The sequence below is a fragment of the Periplaneta americana genome, chromosome 4 (genome assembly GCF_040183065.1).
Source record: "Periplaneta americana isolate PAMFEO1 chromosome 4, P.americana_PAMFEO1_priV1, whole genome shotgun sequence".
Classification (NCBI taxonomy): Eukaryota; Metazoa; Arthropoda; class Insecta; order Blattodea; family Blattidae; genus Periplaneta; species Periplaneta americana.
In genome coordinates this window covers 94,362,681-94,380,274 of record NC_091120.1, presented here as the reverse complement: position 1 = coordinate 94,380,274, position 17,594 = coordinate 94,362,681, and the positions used below count along the sequence as shown (strand labels likewise).

The 17,594-nt window shown below is 35.3% G+C and overlaps 1 long non-coding RNA gene across 2 annotated transcripts in view; it reads right to left on the bottom strand.

The window, feature by feature from the left end:
* Positions 1 to 2,446: 2,446 nt before the first annotated feature.
* Positions 2,447 to 17,594, bottom strand: part of LOC138698852 (uncharacterized) — a 64,044-nt gene continuing 48,896 nt past the window's right edge. The window contains exons 1-4 of one of the 2 annotated variants that reach the window (XR_011331960.1): positions 16,070 to 16,259; positions 12,137 to 12,195; positions 10,039 to 10,081; positions 2,447 to 2,482 (exon numbers count right to left, since the gene is read on the bottom strand). This is a non-coding gene — a long non-coding RNA (uncharacterized lncRNA). Of the gene's footprint in view, positions 2,483 to 10,038; positions 10,082 to 12,136; positions 12,196 to 16,069; positions 16,260 to 17,594 lie in introns of those variants that run through there. The other variant, XR_011331961.1, reaches the window with a different exon arrangement.

Below are 17,594 nucleotides of genomic sequence, written 5' to 3'. Positions count from 1 at the left end.
TTGGCAATGTTGCAGTCAGCATCAAGATGGCCGTCAGCGTTCTGCTCGTCAACGTTTTTAAAATAATTATACACCTTAAACATTATTTTCCGCGCCTGCCTGTGCAATACTTGTCTTTTTACAGTCTCTTCTTCCATATCTTACATATACACAGTAAATGTTAGTTTTACTTATTCAATGTATTGAAACACTCACACGTGAACAAACGAACTCGGGAAGTACTTGTTATAGACTGATTCTGATTGGTTCTACTGTACAAGTTTGTGACGTCACATACCAGAAATGCTACGGCGCATGTAGCAGCTAACGTCTTCCGAAATGCTGTCTAGTCTAGTGCATTATAAATTCGGTAATCTACAATACGCCAGTTGAATTTTTCAGGTAGACGGGTTTCGCCAACTAGGGCTATATCAATAGCGTAACGTTGTAACAAATTTGTAAACAATAGGTATCTAGTAGAAATGCCATTAGCATTAAAAGTAATAATATTGATTGAATTAATAATTATTTTATTTAAAGATATTAGCAATGATGTCAACTATTCCTGAACTAAGGTAAAAGCATTTGACATCTTATCTGGTTGTGATTTTATAGCTGTAATTAAGGTTTTGAAGCTTGTGATAACTTGTTTGAATTTATCTGTCTTGAAAAATGTAAAAATGCTCTTAATGTCTTCAAATTCCTTCGTAGTGAAGTTGTACTAGACTTAACACGCTGGAATCCATGAATTGTTGAAGTGGTTGGTCGTAATTGAGGAAATGATGACATATAGGCTATAGTGATTGTGGCAAATTCTGTGACATGGTTCGAGATACTTGTCGTTTTTTATATTGCATAATTCGAGGACAATTCCGATAATTTGCTGGGTGTTCCCCACCGCAGTTTGCACAGGTTGCAGGAGTTTCAGAAAGTTTATCACAGTCTTTTATGTTGTGTTTTTGTCTACATTTAACACACTTCGGTGTAAGAGTACATAATTGAGCTTTGTGGCCTAAGCCTTGGCATCGAAAACACTGCAAAAGGGAAGGATTACCTTTATATAATTCTATTGTTATTTTTATGTGATGAATTCCTGTTAGTGATTTCAATTTTTCAGTCGATTCTGATGTACGAGGAATAGTGAGTACCCATATAGGAAGGAAAATAATTTGTTTTGTTTGAGTTTCATTATCATAATAATTGCGTTTCAATTGTCTTATATTAAGCAGAGTTATTTGCTTATCAGCTAATGCACTGACTATATTTTCTTGACTAAAAGAAGGTGGTAATTCCTTCATCACAAACTTAATATTAGCAGTTTCTTGCCCACCATAAGTACAGTAACCTATGTTGTGATCTTGAAGAATTTTCATAATGTTATTTCTTTCCTCATTAGTGGTGGATTTTATTTTCAATTGACCATTAGGTAAGTATTCTGCTGTGGTATCTGGGTGGAATTCTGCCTTTAGCAGAATTAATAACTGCTGAAAATCTTTATTGTATTGGCAATAACTGGCGGAGGATTTTTTATTTTTGTTGTTGTGGCGAGATCTGCGTTGTTCACACTTGTTTCCATTTGCTCTACAGGATTCAAAACTTCATACTGATTACTTATTTTAATTGGTTCAGATTGGTAATGAACTGCTTTACTAGTTTCATTTGGTACTTTGAAACCCTCTGATGACTGTTTCGTGGGTTTTCTCTTGACTCTCTGTTGATATGTTAATTCATATTGTGCTACTAAGCTATTCAAAAATGCTTCACTTACTTCACGATCTGTTCCATTTTCCTCAAGAAGGTTCTTCTCAAAAACTAGTAGCTGGTGATGGAAAAGGCAAACTCTTTTCTATACACTTTCTGTGAAAATATGGTGTCTGTTTGTAGGTCGACATTTCCGAAGAAAAGTTCCAACCGCTTATTTAGTAAGTCTAAAGTTAAAAAAGAAAAGAAAACTATTTCTGTACAACTAATAAACCACAGAATAAGAACACTAACCACTAATAACAATAAATTAACTGAACACTGTCAAAATTAATTAATTATGCGAAAATTCTTGTTCAAAGTTCGCGGTTGCTATCAACAATCACCTCCAGCAAAACTGAAGGGGGAGGGAATACTTTCTGCATAGTTTAAAATTTTCGTCACAAGGTGCGCTGCTAAATGCATAGAGTAATAAGTTTTTATTTTCGCTACTTGGTGCGCTGCTAGTTGTAATAAGATCTCCACCGCCCAACAGGTGGCGGCAAGATCAATTTCTACATTAGCGCCTCTGGCATGTGTTTACGGGAAACTCAGTAAGTTTCGCATCCTATTATATTATATTTATCCATGGTCAGGGTTTGAAGATTTCGCTGTGCGAACAGTAAAATCCATGTGCGCATGCTCGGAACTGTTGAAACCAGTTTGGAACTGCTGTTCGAACAAACCTAGTATATACAATGTAAATGGTGATATTGAACGTACTTACTTCCTTGATTTTTTTTCAGTACGTACTCCATTGCAGCTGAAACAAACGGAAGAATTATTCATCTTTATGTCTGAACGTACCCTGTTGAAACATAAGACAGATGTATGTTGTTGCAGAAATGCTTGTGTGATAATAATTGTGTTGATTGCATTGGTTTGTATTTCACCTGCACTATATTTCAGCATCAGATTGGATAAAATTAAAATAAAATATGTTGTCAAGATCCATTAATATATCATTTACTTAAAGTGACTGCTAATAATGCTCGTGATTGATAAGGTAAAGAATGATAGTTTAATTCTGTTTTTAAGGTGTCCAAAGCAACCAGTCTTCTGTCTAGTTACAAATTACTGTTTTCAACCTCGTAATTAATTTGTCGTTAGAAATTTTCTTGCTGTATAATTCTTCGCGAGAATGATACAGTATATTTGGATTTCGATTATACTACAGATTTTCTAGAAGTCTTCATGTAACTATGAAAAGTCGAAAGGTTGCTGGTTCTATTCCCGGTGGGGTCATGAATTTTCACCATTGATCTAATCCTTTCGGCCGTATAATGGCCCTGGTGTTTTACTAGCCTCTAACAGAAATGAGTATTAAGGTTATAAGTTTATCCTTAGAAGTAATGGTAAAATTCAAAATAAGCTTATTGAAATACAAGAAACAGTACCAAAAGAATGACGAAGAGCTATAGTTGTACCAGTATTCAATAAGGGGGATCAGAAAAACCCCAAAAATTACAGAGGATTAAGCATATTGAATTCCTGCTGTAATATTTATGTCCAAATAGTAAATGAGAAATTAAAATTTTATACAGAACATTTTATAGATGAAAAGTAGTATGTCGTTCTTGCATAGTTATAGATTTCACTCTGAAATTATTACTACTAAAAAGAAGACGAGAGTTCAATTTAGAAATACATTTTTTTAGATTATGAAAAGGCTTTTCAATGACATCAGAAGACCATTATTAATCAATATTTCACAGAATGGAAACATACCCAATCCACAATGAAATAAAAGTCAATTTAGATTGAAAATTAACAAAATCCATCCATATCAATTAAGAAGTGTGTTAAACAAGGAGACCTCCTGTCTCCCACTTTATTCAACACGCACACACAGATATTTGAATGAAATAATCTCAGGAGGGTAGCAAGAAGATAGAAAAAGGAATCAAACTGTCAAAAATAAGAATATCCAGACAATTTATATGCAGATGATAAGTCGTAAGAGAAAATTAAGAAGATATTAAAAATATCTATATACAGAGAGATTCACGAGAAGTTACCACCGGTTATGGAGCTTATTTCCGAAAACGTTTTGAACAAGAAAGTCATATAAACATGGGTCCTCTTCTCAATATTTTCAGAGTTGAAGTTGTTTGTAAAAATACCATTTTTATTTGGTTTCAAGGGTGAAAGAATAACACAAATAGAGAGAATGAAGTATTCAGAAGTATCATTTTTTAATTGTCTAGTATTCTGTAGCTCAAAATGTGTTATGAATTCTTTAGTTGCTTTGTACAGTATTAGTCCCCACCTCCATTTTTAATTACAAAATTATATTGCTGTTACGCACTTATCACATTTGTTACAAGTCGCACCACTTCTAGCGACTTGATTCTTTACAATTCAATTTTGCATTCCAATGTAGAGTCTTAAAGAGTTTACGAAAGTGGCGTTGTGGCATGATTTGTAACAATTGCGATAAATGCCTAAGAATAATGTAATTGGTAGTTAAAAAATTGAAAGAAAGAAATGTTCGAAGTAACTCCGAAATTCACAACAAATTTTTAGCTTCAGAACACTAGCCAATTAAAGAAATATACTTATAAATGGCTCATTCTCTACTTGTAATATTCTTTTATCCTTAAAACTAAAGAAAAATGACATTTTACAAACAACTTGAAATTAGTGTAACTCTGAAAATATTGACAATAGGACGCAACCCATATTCATATGACATTTTTTGCTCAAAATATCTTCAGAAATACGCTCTGTAAGTGGCTGTAACTCCTCGTGAATCATCCTGTATAAATTAAAATTAATTACAGAAAAATGTGGATTAAACATTTTAAGTAACAAAACTGAAACTATGACCTTCAAATAAAGAGAAGCCAAAAAAACTAAAATAGTAATAAATAGACTTCCTGGAATTGCCACGAGAATCGCAGGGTTTACTGCGCACGCGGTATAGACTGTATGAGAAGGGGGCGTGCAAAGGATGGAGTATGCCTCTAATGTAAACACTGAGCAGTATACTGCTGTTACAATACAACCTGTATCCTGCATTCAAGAAATATAATGAATGATCATTGAAGTAGGATATATCTAAACATGTGAATACACAATTATTTTATAGTGAGATATATTAACTCTTAAAATTTAATGTAAGATACTCACATCATCCTTGAATATGTGCATTTCAGTGAAGAGTTACGTACATTTTGAGCGACTGCAAAGTAATTTCTTCCGATGGTCACTTAAACAGTTTTTATTTTGGGAAAATGTACGTTCAACATCACACGATGTAATACATAAATATTTGAAGAACGGAAAGTCACTACTTTTTAGTACACCAACTTCAGATGTCTTGTCGTGACCTGATGGTACATTATTTATAATACGACGTTGTGAATAGGCAGAATTTTTAGCAATAATGTTTCTCAACTTACATTTCACTTTTTCTGAAGTTATTGAATTGTTATTTTGGATAACGATTTGTGATACTTTATCCACTATATTAAGAGCTTCTGAGAGTTGTAGTTTAGACGATTCTAACAGGGTGATGCTTTTGGACAAGATTTAAAATTAGAGTCAATGAACAGAATATCTTCCAATAGCTGTTCGGAAGGCAACGATTTTACAGCTACAAAAGTGGAACTGTCTGTGCTATCCAATGCATCAATTACCTCCATTATTTTGCCGTAATATTTTGCATAATAATTAACAACATCCAACCACGTTCCTCAACGAGTCAAGACTGGCTGCGGGGGTAAGGATATTCCAGAGGCAATTATTTGGAACAGCAACACTCTCATTGTAATATGTTTGACTGAATTCTTGTCTGCACTGAACAAATGTTAAGCTTTGACTATTCCAACCATAGTAATCCAAAAACAAGTGCTTACATAGGTATACATTAGCTGTAGCTACTCTACCTATTTGGACAGGTCACATCTCTTAACATGAACTGCTTATACTACGAGACCGGGCGGTCGCTCACCTCCTCTATACTACCGTACATCGGCAACCTGATTGCATGCTGCATGTGGCAATTCAACGAAGTCTAGTAATAAATAACAACACAATAGAACAGATAAATATCTTAATTACGTAGGATGCTTAATACTTTATCAAAATGAAAAGGATGATAATCATACCATTGCCAATACCATGACATTTTTGCAAAATAATTGGAGTGATAAATTCTTAAAACCTTCCCAAGTCCAGAAAAAACAAGATAAAAAATGTGTAACACTTTTGTAGGATGTGAGATCTGGGCTAATAAAAAGAAAGATGAATCCCGCATTACCGCAGCAGAAGTGAAATTCATGAAGCAGAAAGGAAAATACACATGGCAGGATCACAAAACAAACATAGAAATATGCCATAACAAATTTAAATATTATTATACTTTACTTTGGAGGTGTAGATTATACCTAGGATTACAACCAGAAGGGAAAAAAATTGAAATTTAAAAAAATTTTATTCAAAACAGAAAATGCTAACTTATTTTCATTAAATTTCGTTATATCTATATTATGAGATATGAGTTGCAATGTACAATGAGTACTTTGTGCAAATTTTCAAATGAAAATAATGTTGTCTATTGTGAGCAAACAAAGGTTTGTACATAATAAAGTTTCATTCAGCGTACCGTATTCCGAATCTCATCGGACCGGTGGACTGCAATGACGTCACGCTGCAGCGAAATAGGAACAAAACTGTTGGAAGGATCGATGGCTGTCATGGCGACCTTATTAGTTGTTGTCTGTGCTACGCTAGCAAAATTTTGTGAAATTTCCGTATTGCCATCTCGTTCAAAGAAAAGAGAGCATAAACAATTTATTTCTTGAACCTGTAGTAATAACTGGTCCGTTGACATGATCGCTCATAAGCCATTAACATATTGTTTTTACGTTGTCCTCATACAAACACAACAGCAAAACTAAAGCAGAACACACCGCCATGACACAACAGTTCACGATGTCATTCGTCTGCTAATTCCCGCCCTATACAAGAACCAATCAGATTCACTGATGGCGGCTGATGGAGACTGCCACCATCTCTGCAAGCTGATGGCACCGGTGGAGCATCAATGACTCCATCGGTGAAATTCGGAACACCGTGATGCCATCAGATTGCTCAGCGCTGAGATTCGGAATACGCTCATTGTCCTAGCTGTGGTAACAAAAGAAATCTACCCTTGTACTCCTTTTGCTGTTTCTCACACACACTCTCCTCTTTCTAAAATTTGGCAACAAAGTGGTTTCCCTACTTCCCCATCCAGTTGTTTCAAGTGAGATGCCTATCCACCCTTTTCTCTACCTGCATGAAAACAAGAGACAAATATTTGTCGTGATTCGTGACCATTTAGGGTTTGCACTTCCACTGTATAGGGGAGGATGAAAATATTAGAGTATTAAAATTTTACCACATGAAAATCAAGCCCCTACAGTCTCGGCTGCGCGAAACTAGGAAACCGGGGCAAATTGAACGCTGCGCTTGCCGCCATATTGTTGGAGAGCAGAGAAATAATAGCAGTGCGTAAATCACGCAATTTAACGCTGTGATGATCTAAAATTGACATATTATGGCCATTTTCGACGTTTAACGTAAAATTAGGACGAAATAAATATATTCAAAGTTTCATTGATATGTGTTAGAACATTAAAGAAAAGAAAATACGTATGCAGCAATTTATAGAAAACATACTGATACATCTATAAATAGGCCTACGCAATACACATTATAGATTGTATAATTTTACGATAATCAGCAAATTGTTAGGTTTCAGAGAATCTAAAATTATATTAACATATTAACTCTTAGATCACAAGACATAAATATATGCACCTTGATTACACAAGTTCTTGTTATAATCAAATTCCTAAGTGAAATAAATATGCGATAATCAGTATAGACTTGTTGTTAAGTTTTAGAGAATCAAAAATAAATTATATTACCGGTACTTTTAGACCACAGGACATAGGTAATCTTGCAAAATATAATATGCGAAGGTAGCCAAATTACATTGAATTCATTCTTCAATTAATAAAGGGAATGCTATCAATTATAAAAAGTATCGGTACCTAATACATTGCAAACAATAGGTAACGTGAAGACCTAAAAACTAAACAATCACTTTATGCAAGATAAAAAAAACCACATACTTTTTATGTGTGGATTTTTTACATATTATATTTTTATTTTAAATAAATAAAACAGATATATTATCATTGCTTGCGGAGTGATGGTACATAATTTTTATGCACATGTGCAATATCAATAAGATGCCATTTCTTGCTTTTGTTAATAAAATATATCCGGCAAAATGTAAAAGAGTTATTTATAGGTGAACTCTGAATCATAAATTCACAAAGGAGGCTTAGCTATGATAGCTATTTATTTATTTATTTATTTATTATCTGTATATTTATTTATCCATATATGGATCTTGAATGAAAGTTTATTATCTTGCAGATAAATTCATTTACATAATAAAAACAAAAAGTGATCTTTCCACTAATGTTTTAACATCTGATGTGTAAGTCTAAATAATTCACTCAGTGGGATTTCTCTACAGTCTGATATACCTGTACTAACAATTAAGTATTCTTTATTGTCGTAAACTACTGATTGATTTTTAATGATATTGATATTGTAACAACAGAGATAATATTATATCGTACCTTTTGCAAATAGCTTGGAAAATTAAACAGGGATGGTATTATCGCCGCGCTCTCATGGTTAACATTCGGCAGGTCTTTGAGCGGCCTCATGCGTTCGGCAGGTCTTTGAAATTTAATTGTATTATTGTTTTCAATTTCTTGTGTCGCCGCTCCAATCACTCGCCTCAATTTCAATAATGCAACCAATAAGCTGCTTCAATTATTATTAAATGACACTTACTTGTCTAATCCACGTAGACTAAACCCGAGGTTGCAATGTCATGTGCTGAAGACGAACATTAAGGTATGTGATTATAAATTATTATTAAAGAGTTATTATTAAGAGTTAAGAAAGCCAACGTACTCGTATATGATAATAATAATAATAATAATAATAATAATAATAATAATAATAATAATAATAATAATAATAATAATAATAGCCATTTAACAATATAACAAACTAGTGCTTATTCTTATCGAGAAAGTAGACGTGACAACGTGACGCTTAGAGTGAAACCTACAGAGCAACAATCGGTCGGCAAAATTATTTTTTTAAACCACACCGCACGTTATTGTATGATGCCGACATGTTAAGCATGATTCCGCGGCGATAATATATCATCTTTCAAAATTATATTGCCATTACTTTCACACTATTCACTAAAAACACCCGAGACAAAACAAAGGACAAGTATGACAATCGTGTTTACCGCTCTATTTCTACCAGTAGCATGGCGGCGTAAACATGCGCAGACTGGTTTCAATTTTGGACAGCACACCAGCGCTCTGTGTGAGTCTAGTATACTATTATAACGTCTTTGATGAAAATGAAAGAACATACTTCTAAGAAATTCAGAGAACGAAGGAAACCAACTTTCCATGTAGACAAGTGTATAAAAAGCTTCAGAAGGTAAAAATACGCCGAATATGAGCAATAGAGCATTAAAATATGTCCTATCAGGATAAAATTGTCAAATATGCACAAATATGCTCTAACAAAGTACCTTAATTAATTTTGTTTTCAGATGATGCATTTCTGTATATTTTAGCATTCTTTGAACTAATAAAAACTATGCTAAATCATGAAAATTCTAGCGCTAATATGAGCATGAGCAAAGGCGGCGGACACGTAGGACTGACATCTCTACTGTCATTATTGCCTTACCTAGAAGTATTCTACAAATTGCCAGGATTTAATTTACTACCACTACCACTACCACTACTACTACTACTACTACTAATTATAATAGCTATAATAAAGATGTGTTTGAACTAGACTATTACGAAATAAGTTATAATATGGCGTTTCTACGAAGTAGCTGCGATTTACTGAACATTAATCTCACTGATATAATACGCATTGCTAAATCAAGATGTGTGTATTGTCTTTTGCTTCCGAAAATTGTGTGTAATTATTGAATTGATTTTGTTGTACTCCTGTAACTTTATGTCGGTGTTACTTCTGTTGAATTAAATTAAATTGCTAGGTAAATTTCTCAACTCCTCATCATTATCGTCACCACAGTTTTGCAGCTTTGCTCTAGATATTTTAGAATTACATGTTTGAATTACATTTAATTAGTGGGTTATTTTTGTACTATTTCTTTATACGATATATTGTCTTAGCCGTCTACAAATAAAAATGTCATTAACTTGTCGTCAATACTAGGAAAATGGTTAATCATTAGCTCACCTTTATGTTCAGGACTCGCAGCGTCAATGAATTGTTGTACCCGCTGTAAAAAAAATAAATGAAGCGGAAGTAAAGAAAAGTTTTGTATTCGCATGTTACAGATATTGTGAGTTCCGGAGAATTACATCTAGTCCACTAACCGCAATGAAGCATTTTGCACTTAAAATGTTAAAATAAAATCATATGTGAGTTCTGTTTGATTTTACGAAAGACTGTGGTAGCTCTACTTGCAGTTAGACTTAAAAATGTGCAGTTTGAAACATTGTTGTTACCGATTAATGGACAGAAAAGGAGCATTACGAAGATAACACATACTTTCTCGTTATAAGTGTTACGTGATTAAAACTAATAATTAAGTTCATGGTGCTGCGCATGACATTCTTGGTTCATCGTCGTGGTGTATGGTTGCCATTGAATGTGGAGTTTAAGGCCGGGTGTGTGAATTGGATTGTGGAGGGTGTTAAAGTACGCAACTTCATTTCCTCAGTGAGAGGAATAAAATTGAGATTTTCGTTTCTTCGTTAAATAAAATACTAGATACTATTAAGCCACCGGTGTAGCTCAGTCGGTTGGGACGTTTGCCTACCGATCCGGAGTTGCGCTCGGGCGTGGTTTTGATTTCCGCTTGGGCTGATTACCTGGTTGGTCTCTTCCGAGGTTTTCCCCAACCGTAAGGCAAATGTCAGGTGTTCTATGGCGAATCCTCAGCCTCATCTCGCCAGATACCATCTTGCTATCATCAATCCCATCGACGCTAAATCCAAGAGTTGAATGTATTTCTCTTGCCTGGCTAATGAATGAATTGATGGGCCCAATGGAAAAAGAGGCCATGCCACATTCCTGTTGATTTTTAGTTTCTTCGATAATACGGAAGATTTTGCTATCTAGGATCTCTTTTATGAACTTCCAGTCTTGTGGCATATGTCTACCGGACATAGTAAGCACTTACAAATGCCTCTTCTTCACTTGAAGAGAGAGAATCACAGTGGTATAAATGCGTCTCCTACAAAATTTAGTTTTTGTGGCATGGACCCCTTTTCCACAAAGCCCCTCAATTGCAGACATCGCTCGAGATAAAGCCTCTCGCACCTAGAGAATACAGTATCTGAGGTTGCATTACATTACCGCTATACTTGAAATTGAATGGCAGGAAAGTTTCTGCTCACAAGGGATATACTTGACCTGGAACGCCCAGATCGCACAAAAACATGCTTGTAACATAAATCGCTTATCACGAAAATAGTGCTTTGAGTCATTCCCATACAAAACTGCGCGTTTTACCACGAGAGACATTTGAATGGTCACATATTCAAGATCTAGGAGAAAGCAGCTTTGGTAAAGCAAAGAAACAAAATGTCAATACAATAGGAACAAAACACATATTTGAATGTCGTGATTATATTGCCATGTTTCCCATCAACTACAAATAATAAAATATTGCGAATCTCTTTATGTTTCTTTAGGAAATATAAGTTATATACGAGAAGAATCGTTGATTTTGTAAGACTGCAATGTGAAAAGCCACAAGTAAAGTTACCTGATCGCCATTTGATCATCAGACTTCACTTTGTGATATACAATCAAATTTCTGCACTAAAGTACAAACCTATGTATGTTGCAATATGCTTGGCAAAAGGCAGGTTGACTATTCTAATATGATATGAAAATGTAAATAGTGTGGCTTTTGATATTGGACTGCTGAATGTGGAAGTGATGTTGAATGTGAAAAAGTGGATTTTAAGATATGCATATTGTTCAGTTCCACTCTGTCTTGACCACTTCATTGAAATCCTACACCTGCACTTTGAAGACCGAATAGCCGTGCAACACTATCAGGTGAATAGAAAAACAATTATTTTTCATTTGTGTATATCTTTTAAATAATAAATCAAGAAAATAAACTATAAACATTAATACTATTATAAAGGAACTGAACTGTTACGAAAGACTTAAAATGTTAATGAGAAAGTATGCGTCAAACTTCGCGACTAATTTTTTATGTTTCTTCCCTGATTGTCCAAATTATGGAGTACGAGTCTTCAAAGAGGCTGCAATTTGAAAATAGTAGGATATTATTTTAGAAAATGTTTCAACGTACCTCCATTATTTCCTTACAAGTTTTCTTCACCTTATTTTTCACCTTTCGATGAAGTCCCGCTGCAAACAGAAAGAAGAAAATATTAACCTGTATTTCGAAATCAACACCATCTGTGAATTATGTAAAAGGTAAGTCTGAATGTAACTTTGATGTTAGATATAGGGTAGAAGGTAACCACTGCACTAAAAAAACTCAAGACGCTAACTGTTCAGATTATTTTTACTTATCTGCTTGTATAGCAATTAACCATTTCTCTCGGGCCATTACTGCAATAGAGCGCTGCAAAGACTACTTATTTTTGTTCCTGCTTAACGGTGCTTCATCGAAGGAAAAGTTCAATAAAAGTTTTGTTATATTTAACATGTAGAATCACTTCTTAAATTTTGGTGCATCGGTCCCCTTCCACCCTTTATATTTCGGACGTACGCTATACATTTAATAGAAATGGATGGGAGCATAATCACAAGTACCGTCAGCCAAAACAATGATGCATTCATTATTCAAGAGAAGAGTTAGATTTGCTTTATAAGTTAAGACAATACATTAAACATTCTCCACATAGGCCTATGAGTTGATGTTGATTGAGATTGAAATAGGTTCACCGAGAAATTTTTCACAACTGCATTATGTGAGTTTTATTTACTGTTGCGATATTATGGAGTCTCCATGGACGTACGCAAGGGGGAGTTACCGGGTTTGAACCTTCCCTTTAGAACTTAAAAAAATTACATATTTATATTTGAATGTGTTTTTATCCATAATAGTTTTCTCTTCCCTAATTTCTCACTGTCAGAGTAACAAAATCTGTATCAACATAAGATAAAGTTCTCCTACTCCTTCTTCAAAATGGGTATAATCCCTGTGCTAGGTTCTGCGGCACGTTCGAATTGTAACAATACTATCTATTATAGAGAGACCTACCGCCTAGTACCGACCTTGTAATAAAATAATACTGACACAATATGAAATTTAACTTGTGGTAAACATATTGCAAAGGTTGTTTTGACAGTTCTGCAGTACAGATGTTAAATATAGTGCACTATCGATTTAAAACTCATTTTAGGAGCGGTATCCACCTGTTCGGTAGGTTGAGTTCTGACTTTATTGTTCTTTGAAGGCACAGTTACCGGTGTAGTGTATCTCGAAATGCTTCAGACAACAATTGTACCAGCCATTCGAGACCTGTACGGTGACGAGAAGTTTTATCTGCAACAAGATGGCGCCTCAGTCCACTACCATTGAGATATCAGGGTGTATCTTAATGAAACCCTACCCGGACGATGGATAGGTCGAAGAGGTACTGTCGAGTACCCAGCACGGTCCCCAGACCTAACACCTCTCAATGTCTTCCTATGGGGGGACCGTAAAGGGTGTTGTTTACCGGTAAAAGCCAGCTACACTGGATGCGCTATGAGAACAAATCGAAATGTCTTGTACAGCTTTCACGCTGGACAAGTTACAGAACGTACTGTAGTTTGGCGGCATCGACAGTGTTTGGATCCTGATGGTGGCCACTTCGAAAACCTATATTAAACTGCAATTCCCCCCCCCCCCAAAACGAGAATTTTATCTCAATTTGTTCCAAAGTCATTTATGAACAAACAGTGTACACATTTTTTTTGGCTACTCTGTACATCGGTTATCGGCAAGATAGCAGAAAATATAGTTCCCTGTATTTTTTATGACATTTGAGACTCTAGATTTGCTCAGATTATAACTCTTTAAAATAATTCAGGCTCTGTTATGAGTAGAAATTTCAATACATTATTACTTTTATTGCAGGATACAGAAATGAAATGCATCATAATATTTTATTTATTTTATTGGGTTATTTTACGACACTTTATCAACATCTAGGTTATTTAGCTTCTGAATGAAATGAAGGTGATAATGCCGGTGAAATGAACCCGGGGTCCAGCACCGAAAGTTACCCAGCATTTGCTCGTATTGGGTTGAGGGAAAACCCCGGAAAAAAACCTCAACCAGGTAACTTGCCCCGACCGGGATTCGAACCCGGGCCGCCTGGTTTCGTGGCCAGACGTGCTGACCGTTACTCCACAGGTGTGGACTGCATCATAATATATGTTGCATTTATATACAGAATGGAAGTGAAATAGCTTTGCAGATATTCAGAGCTAATAGCTCATGTTGTATCTAAGAAGAAACTGTAATATATTGTTGGAAAATTAATAGTTTTTTTTTTCAGGAAAAAAAAAAATTTTTCTCAAATGCTTAACAACCTCGTGTTCGGTAACATTGCGAGTAGGATCGTGATTTTTGTCCATATCGATAGGAAATCTAATAATGTATAATTTATCTCTCCGGTGTATTTCAATAGCGTGAACGGTTTTCATGTAAATTTAATTTTAAAAACCTCTAATTCCAAGCTACTGCACGCTGAGAACAGATTACAACTTCGCGCCAGAGTACAGGTTATCTAGCGAGACACATCGAGTGCGTTGACCTCTTACATCTATATCACGAGAAGAGTGTGTTAACGGCGATGTTGCCGGACTGCTGAAACTTCACACTTAATTTTCTAATTAACCGTGGATTTAATCACAAAACGTAATATAGATTTTCTATTCATTTTAGTGTACCCTAATCATCCCTTACAATCAGGAAGGTTATTTCAGTTTCAACCTGTATACTCTGGAAAGCTTAATCAATTCAGTTTATTTTTGTGTTGCTTTATTTACGACTTTTAAACTGATTTTGTCATTTGTTAATTGACTCGAGTGTAACAAGTCGTTGAAGTTCAGCACGACACACTTACGGCGCATTGCTCAATTGTCTCGTCAGTCACTTTACCTGCAGAAAAAGAGGACGTTTTTGCATAATGAACACGGAGGCCTTACCTTTTGATAATGTAAATGGGAAGAATAATACATTACGGAAGTTTTCCATTGATACTAACAATTCCATTTGATCAGGATGTCGATAATTTCTTTACGTACCTGGAACACAAAAAATAGATACTCTTACATAAGGCGTTATTCTTGCATGTAATAGTTGGATGATGACTAGGGATGTGAAGCTTGTGCACTATAATGTAATATTGGTACTTTGCATATATATTTAACCACGCCCTCATACGCGTCTGATACCAGATATTTTTGAGTAAGTAGCTGTGGTGTGGAAAGCAATGAAAATTATGTCCAATCATAGAGTCTGTAAAGTGGACATAAAGTTATTTACTATAGGCCTACAAGAATGTTAAATGTTATGTTTTATTTAACGACGCTCGCAACTGCAGATGTTATATCAGCGTCGCCGGATGTGCCGGAATTTTGTCCCGCAGGAGTTCTTTTACATGCCAGTAAATCTACTGACATGAGCCTGTCGCATTTAAGCACACTTAAATGCTATCGACCTGACCCGGGATCGAATCCGCAATATTGGGCATAGAAAGTCAGTATTATACACGATCCTAAAGGTTTTCTTTTTGGCACAAGTGTAAAGTTTGTGAAACTTGGCTTCACCTCGTTTCACAAACATACGAGGACCGAAAGGATAATGTTAAGAACGTGTATCGTACAATTGTTTTTTCTACAATAGCACAAATTTACATTAAATAAATATTTGAAATTGGAGAGGCTATAAGATCGCTATTTCATGGCCGTCTATACTCAGAACTATTAAGAAATAAGTATCCATGGGATGATAGGCTGTTTTATTCATGATCACGATTTCATGGTCGTCTAATCCGGCCGTATAAATAAAAAAAGCGGTTAGGAAAAGTTGAATGTTACATCTTGTTGTAATGAGTACTACACATTTAACTTCAGAATTACACGGTATAAATGTAAATATGAATGTTGAATTTGTTACTTGTTTGTGTTACATGTAATATTTACGCCATGAAAGATCGCTGTAATGCATTGTACATTGAATATTGCATTTTCTTTGGCAGTGCTTAAAGTGATTACTTACTTTTTTACGCACTAGTGTTTTAAAGGCTCACGGCACGCACTGATAACAGTGGGTAAAATGTAAGTTTATACACTAACGCATAGAAACAAAATATTTAAGCACGTCTCTTGATAACTTCCGTAAGGGCAACTTACACTGTCATACGCTCGGTGCCACACGCAAAAAATAATCCATCTGCGTAAGCGCTATGTCTCCCACCAGCAGGAGTTATCACTAGAGTTCGAAGTTGAGTTACATTATCTCTTAAGTTACGTGCACACAGGATAGAACGTGTTTACAAAGCAACTGGCCCTCATACACATACCATGTCAACCGAATGGAGCCATTGTATAATACCCTAGATCAGCGGTTCCCAAAGTGTGCTCCTCTCAAGGGCTCCGCCAGCGGAAGTTATGAAGATGACAAAAATTGCTAATTCCATCTAGTCTCTAGCGGGGAAAACGGAAATTACTTCCATCAAGTGAAAAATACTTTTTGAGAAAGTAGTTTGCGTTCTTCTTGCTACATGGAAGCATTAATATTAGATCTACTCGTCACTGGAACTATCTCGATCTTTCTTGCTTGCCAAGTACTCAATGATTCTCGAAATTAATTTCATTTTTTATATACCGGGCAGGCAGCGTTTGTTATTCGTGGTAGGTGGAATCTACAATCTATCGACTGTTACGTTACCTCAAATATATATGTATACCTGCATGTTAATTTGATAGCAGATGTGTTAGCTAAACTTTCGTTGAACCGGGACTGTGGCTTAAGACGGGCTCCCTAAGACCTAAGAGTCATTAGCCATCAACCAGTGCTCAGTCAAAGAGAGATAACAACAGCTATAACCTTATTTTCAAAGAAGATAGTGCGAATTCCTGGGAATTGAGTTCGGAATATGTTGAACATGATCCTGTCTCAGAGTCTACGATGCCTAGTGTAGAGATATTGAAAGTAACAAACGAAAATATTGTGATTTATATTTAATGATAAAACACACATGTTAGGTCAATAATACAGTGTTCATTGATTTTATGAAATACATTAAAGGTGATACGTTACAGTTGTACGAACACTACTTATTAGTGTTCATACAACTGTAACATGTCACCTTTAATGTATTTCATTGTGATTTATATTTGGACATGGGATTCACTGAGTTTGCTAATGAACGTCCACAGTGTGTGATATGCAACAAAGTTTTTCCCAATAACTCTATGTTCCCTGCCAAGCTTAGACGGCATTTCTCAATTCAAAAATTCACAAATAAAATGCAGACTACTTCGAAAGAAAAAGTGACAAACTCCATTCAGTCCAGACAAAATTTTACCTCGTGTAAAAACAAACAACGAGAAAGCACTGAAAACGTCGTACTTGGTTAGTCATGACGAGACTCTTGGTGGTAAACCTCACCCTTGCTGAAACTCTTATGAAACCACTATTAGTGAAGGTAGTGAAGTGCATGGTGGACGAGAAAACTGCAAACTTGATTTCCAGTATGTCCTTATCAAATAACACTGCATAATCGAGTCCAGAATCTACG